Consider the following 7404-nt stretch of genomic DNA (forward strand, 5'->3'; position numbering starts at 1 on the left):
AAACGATCCGGTCTGACAGTGACATATTGCCTGTTCATTCATGAAAAACATCTCGAAACACTCTCAGTCAAACAAGGTGGGGAATGAGAAATCTGCGGCGCTACTAGCCTAGTTCGCTCATTTTAAAAACACACCGGCAGCAGCGCCTACTGATCTGAGACGTGTCACGTGAGTTACTGTAAATGCTGTGTGGAAATCCAGCTGTGGTCTGTGATTGAGTTGCAGACGGGTGAGTTTGGAGCTGACGAGAGGATCGCGCTGACGACCGTTTCGTTACATTTTTCTCATTGAAAAACTATACAACTGGCATTTAGATGATGTTCTGCATAAAAAAACAAGTGAAATAATAACAATTCGGTTTTAGTAATCAACCGCTTATAGTGATCAAATGTAGCTACTCTGGACCAACGTGATCACTATAAGCGGTTTCCACTGTAGTAGTTAAGAAACATATTATATTTTTTATTAATAAATAAATACCCCCCTTACGGGCGCGCATGGTATTGACACTTAAGCATGACCACAGTAAAAGGTCACCGCTCGCCACTGCAGTAGCGTCAGTAATTACATACTGTATGTTTCAGATCACGCATGAGCTATCCTTTAACTCATTCCATATAAATAGCCTAAATAAGCAATGTGTTACATATTTATAGCAGATTGTTAACACATTACACTAGTGTGCTCACCACAGGATTCAGCGCAAGTATGGCAAGCTGTGCGCTGGGTGGTGTACACCACTTTTCTCAGCACACATCTGGGGTCAAACTAGCAGTAGCAGCTACAGGTAAACAAGCTGGGCTGTCGCGGGTGCGCGCGCAGCTCAGAGACGACATCTTCCAGGTCAGAGGTAGTAGATCAACCTACAGACCCCGGATGTTGACAACAGACGAGCCCGGACTCAGAGGGGAATAGCACTAGCGTATCGTAACAAAATATTGGTAAAATGAACTAGTTTCATGGCAGATAATGTGTTATATAGAGGCTGTGTGTCGATGCCCCGTTACTCGCATTATATGGATATATTGGCGCTACACTGGATCTAATTTCGTCCGAACGACGCCAAATGACACCAAAGTTATCTGGGTGATTAAATGACCATATATTTTGCTAGAAATAAGGTCCAGGTTGTAAAAAACGGTAGTTATCCCCACAGACTTCCCAGTCACTAAGTATCATCCTCATGCCTTGATGATGATTTGTTGTGAAAAGCTTTTGCCTACGTTATTCCTGGTGGGCGTGGCAGTGCGGTCAATTTCGATGACCCCCTTATGGCTTTTCCCATTCTATACGGACCCAAGTTCTATGGCTTGCAGTTTCACTATCTTTTCCTACATATTTAACACTACAGAGTTCACATTCACTCAGTAGCATCCTCATACCTTCAACAGCCTGCGTTGTGCCTGGTGGCCATGGCCGTGCTGTCAATTTACATCCTTCGCCATCAAGCAGGAAGTCCTTATAACTTCAACATACAATTGCCGATCTGGACCAAATTGCTCACACATGTAGAGGGGCTCACCCAGAATACGTCTCTGCATCAATACTGCGTCCTATCTATAGCGTCACCCACTGGACACAGGAAGTCACTGAAGATGTCACTGTTGTGTTTTGTGTGACACGTATCCCATTTACAGTAGGTAGAACATTTCCACAGGCAATGGGCAAGCACACATCTGTGCGCACAGGCCTCCGACGGTGCCACAGCCCAACGTACGTGGGGGGCGAGGGCCCGTTCATCACTGCTTGCAGTTTTAATTTAACATTTTATTTAGACGTAACCAGCCATTTTTCTGCCAGTTTGTTCACACTTCTGTATGCTAGTTTGGCCAAGTCTGAAAGAAAACTTTGAAGCTGTCCAATTCCTGATTTCTCTGACCTGGTATTACAACTAGGTGGCAGTAATGAACTGTAAGGTATTTTCTAGTTGGCTGCTTGTAGCCTAATAGCTGTCTAAAAGATACGGCATGAAAATGGTATGAACTAATCCAGAAGGACAGATAACCTGTCAAGAAGGTAGGTTAGCTAGCTTGCGAGACAGACAAAACTAGCATTAGCTGAAAGCGGAAAAAGACAACTTTCTCCTCTCCTAGCATCTGTTGTTGCTGTTTAAATATATTGACTTAAAGATGAATGAATAACATTTATTTCAGAATAATTATCAGTATTATAAATTGGAGATGGACAGACAGATACAGCAAAACAGAGGACATTTAATCAATGCAAACTTTCTGAAACAAACTGTTTCAAAAGGACAAACCATCAGAAAGAACACATTTCTAGCATTCATGTTCGTTTTTCCAGCATGTGTTCTCTGACAAATATTATAGCTGCAGTACATTAACAACTTTCCACAGAACCTTGAAAGTAAATTACTAATTTATTTCTTCTTTTTAGTATCGTACTCTAACTGCTGGCTCAACCTCAGAAAACATGTCCGCCACAGTAAATTAATTAAGATTGAGATTGTCTTTATTTATCCCACGAGCGTGTATTACTCAGGGGAAAGAGAAAATAAGTGAGTGTTTTACATTGCCATTGCTCCAAGGCCTCCTGACATGTACATTTGTGATCTGCACTTTGTGAAAGGTATCTGTAAACAGAGAAGCCTAACAATAGATGCAACATATTTTACTCTGCAACACACAAATGCTAACATCTGTTAGCAACAGGTGAGTTAATATCTGTTAGCACTGTCGAACAGTTAGGATTTCTGTTTATAAAAACCAACTCCAGCAGCATACAGTAGATTGGTAGCAGTAAAAACAGTAAAAAGAAATACATTATTGTTATCCTTAATGGGAGCAGAGATAATAGTGATACTGGTAATAGAAATATGATGACATAAAATTTCAGATTTGTTATTGCAGTGTGAGTAGAAGGTAGTAGTGAAAGTGATGCTGATTAAAGCCAACCAATCAACCAACCAATCAAACCAATACATTAGTTGAGCTAATTTTAAGCTTGTCACAGATATATGACGATCTACAGTCGACACTAATGAGACATATACACATGAGACAATACCAAAATGTTAAAGACATTAAATGGCAATTTTTTGACTGGAGTTCAACGGGTTGACTTTTATAATAGTTGGAAAAAGTGTTTGTATTAATATTAATGATAATAATAATAATAATAATAATAATAATAATAATAATTGATATAGCCCTCTTAAAAACAGTAACTGAGTGCTGCACATTCATACAACATAACAAACAGCAAAAGAGTAACAAGGCAAAACAAATTACAGTGACATTTACAAATATTAATTTAAGGACAGCAAAAATAAACTCAGGGAGACAAAAATAAGCAAAACCTGCATAAAAAAAAATCAATTAATCAATTAATTATTTGAAAATTAGAGATCCTACATATGTAAAGAACATTTTTACTTCACAAAAATGAAACATAAACAATGATTTATATTATATTTATTTATGTAAATTGCTTAAATAATTTTTTTTCTCTAGAAACATCTGATGGACCAAATTGAATCATGTAGCAGCCCAACTTTGGCCCACAGAACCCTGGTTCATATTATGTATTCAAAATAAAAAACAAACAAACATTTTTTGTCTCATGATTCATTGTAAAATTATGAACTTTCAAATATCAGCAGAGGCCTTAAAAAATGAGTCAGGCTGCAATAATATTAAAAACAGCTTTAGCAGTGATATCAGTAATAACAATAAATGTATTACTGAGAAATGTTACTTATTTTGCTTCCATAACAGTTATCATAGTGGCTCTGATTTCATTTTGGATGGCATGGAAATAAATCACACTCAGCTGGCACTGGGAGTCTCCCAAGTACAATTACTCTGTTTACATGCAATAGTGGGGGAGGGAAATTGCTTTTGAAAGCGTTCTTTAAGGTCATGGTTTTGTTGCTGTACATAAGCCCAATGTTTACTGGAGTATTTTAAGGAAACTCAAAGCCCTGCCACACATCAACAAGTGTCTTAAATGGCTGCACAAAGGGCCTGTTTTTAGCCTGACTGAAGCGAACGCTCACCTAATCCTCTGGAGAGGCCCCTGTGACGGCCCCTGCTGTCAAAGGCCTCTTTAACAAGGTGCTGAAGTCACTTAAGATCTGAGTAAACAAACAAACGGTCCAAATCATTTGCTGCATTTCCTGGACTCAGTTCCCTAAACTACCGCATGCACAATGCATCTACTGGTGGTGCGTCCAGAGCTGCTGTGTGGTCATCTTTGTGTAATTATTCATCATTCTACTGGGAATTCCAATGATGTGCTACACTCGTGAGACAGCGTTACCCCTCTCTGAAACAAGTGGGGTTTATTTTTGAACCTCTGCTTTTTCTCAATGGCCAGATTGCCCAGAGAGCTTCCTCTGGGCTTTCTCTGGGCTGTGTAACAGATACCATCAAAATCATTAGGCCTCATTCATTGCCATGTGCCTCTGCGGCTCAGGTTGCCGCGACCCCGAGGTCAAGCGGCTGAGAGCTCCCTGGCCTCTGGCACTTTCTCTGATTATTAACATGTTAGTTATGTAGTCAAAAGCCCTGATATAGAACATTGGTTCATTTAGATAATAGCCAATCAGGTGGAGCTGCGAGGAGTGCAGAGATCTCCACAGGATGGCTGGGCCTTTATGTGGCTTACTGAGAGCATAATGACAGCAAACAGAGGAAGCGTAGGCCTCTCTGGCTGAAATTATGCGGTCACATGCCTGCTGGCTGTAATGCTTTCCTTTAACCCTAGCTGGGTTATGTCCTTACGTGGGACAAATCCAGTCAGGCTCCATTATGAAGATGAATGTTGTGCAGTTATCCTTCAGACATTGCTTTCATAAAAGACAGAGTAGAGTTTAAAGGCCACCATGGTGACAGAGGTATTTACCATGCAACCTCTGATGATGTTAATCCAAATCATCAGTAATAAAAAATTCAAATGATTTTTAAAGGTTTGCATGAACTCGCTGACTTGAAACTGGAAATGATTTGTGGTGTGAGACTTTATCTCTCTTAAATTCTGTGAGTGTTCTTTAGCAGCCCGTCCTCGCAGCTGTATTAGTCCCGTATATGATCATGCAAAAATCTCTCATGACAAATTACAAAAAGCTGGTGTTGAATCTCTCTGACAGGCCAGCCTTTTAGAAGAAAGAAAATTGCAAATTTGTAATCACAATGAGGTGCAATCACTGAAGCGTCTCTTAATATTTTTCAGTGGGACAATTCAATTAAAAGCTATCAAAGCAATCAAGGTCTGATCTTTCCTTCATGACTCCCTCAGCATCAGTGACCCTGTTTGACTACCGAGCAGCCGCTGTTCATCCACAACCCTGCTATCAGACCTTTAATCAGAAAAACACTGCTGTGTGTTTGTGGAACTGATATGGAGCGTGGCAGTTGCTGGAGGCTCGCAGGAGATGGGCAGCAGCCACATTGTCACATCTTTGTGCTTAATTGTCCATGTATTGGAGAAGCAGAGATGTGAGGGAGGAAGCAGCAGTTATCATCAGTGGTGGGCGAATAGGTGATGAGAAGTTTCAGAGAGCAGACAAGGAGAGGTGTTCTTTTTGTGTCTGCGCTCTGAAGGATATTTTAGCTATGTCACTAGCTAAGTCAATTAACCACAGATTTGTTTTTATTTGTACATTTCCTTCTTTAGGAATTGTCTGGGAATTCGTGGTGGTGTTTTGGAACAAGACAAAACAAGTGGTATCAAGAAAATTATTAATCTCACACTATTAGAACCTAGGATCTTTTGGACTGAATAATAGCCTAAATCAGTGGTTACCAGGGGTCATGATGAGCATAGAAATAGATAAGAGAAAACATTTTGCCACACGAAATCACGTTTATTTTGGGAGCTTTTCTCTATTTTTTTCTGTTTCTTCTTACTGTACATTATAAAGTAGTTTAAAAGGCTTAAAAAATGTTATGTAAAAAAAATTAAAGTCATGTCTCTTTTTGAAGCTGCATTAGTTTCTGAACACACTTGAGAGCAGCTGTAACATATCACTGACATATTACCACCATATAACCTTTTCAAGGTAAGCAGGTTAGCAAACCAAACCGCCTATATACACATCCATCAGACAAGAACAACATTAACATTAATTTGAAGTTGTTCTCAGCCTGTCCTGATCAGAAGAACGACCATATGTCAACTGTGAAAGCAGCTTTTTATGACAAAAAAAAAGTTCTTTAAAAAGTTTATGTTGTTATGACCTCTAGAGGCTGTAGTAATTATTACAGCAGCAAAGGAGGAGGTCCAGAGAAGTAGTATAAAGAATGACAAAGCCCATATAGGGCAGAGGTTTACTTTCACCTTGGAGACCACTGTTCATGTCCAGTGTGAAACCAAGAGTCAACAGTGGGTTATTTGAACTAACTAACAAAGTTAAGTGATGTCATATACTGCATATAACGTGCCTGAAGTTACACAATGAACAATTCGTACATTTGTAACCGAATTTGCAGAAATTACACAGTTATTTTAACACTATCCATGATGTTTTCCAAAACCTAACCGAGTCGTTTTATTGCCTAAACACAATCAAACTGTGACCATTAGGGTCTGGTACGCCTTTCACTGGTGGGCTGCACCCAATCATGTACTTTTAGGAATGGTCATATATAGTATGTCGTTTTTGGAGTGACAGGCAATCATTCGTTGAGGTATGAGGATATGTTTTACTTGGGGACAGCTTTTGGGACTGACATAATACCAGTTATAAACTTTTTATGGTAAATATATTACCAAACCACCACTTTTATAAACATACAACAGACATAAAACAACATTTACATCGTTTTTTCTCTGGGCACATTGAGTTCGGTTTTGGTTTTGGTCCCCACCAATGTTCAGGAAAATATCTGGCTCGCTACCATTTGTTTCTAGGTATGAAGTGTGCAATGCGTTTATCTTAATTTGCACCAAAAACATTTGCAAGTTGAAGCTGGAAATTAAGTTGATGACACTAAACTTAAACAGTTCAGTTGTGGGCCTTAAAACCAAAACAATAAACTGAAGGACACTTAAGTGCTCCATAACGCTGAGAGCAACTGCAGAGTTGGGTGATAATTTGTTGTAGGTAGCAACACCTCACATTCTACATAGTCATTCATTGATAGTAAAATATTGATAAGCACAGCTTTAATTGAAGTGTCTACAACTCAAAGACATGCAACCTGTGATGCTATAGAAATGGCTTTGTATAAAGGGCTTACTAGCAAAAGAAAAAAAAGATTGAAACAAATTGCACCCAATATTACTTCAGTTTTTAGCTTTATACTTTTATCCAATTTTACTGTTTTAGTCCCTCGCATTTCCGGTGCTTCCCTTATTGGGGGCCTACCACACTGGGAGTTGTTTTTGGTCTACCGATGGGGGTGCTGTCCCGTGGGCGGCTCTGGCCCGGGTGCCTAGAGG

The sequence above is a fragment of the Pagrus pagrus genome (genome assembly GCF_965226575.1).
Source record: "Pagrus pagrus genome assembly, chromosome: 3".
In the NCBI taxonomy this organism is placed as follows: Eukaryota; Metazoa; Chordata; class Actinopteri; order Spariformes; family Sparidae; genus Pagrus; species Pagrus pagrus.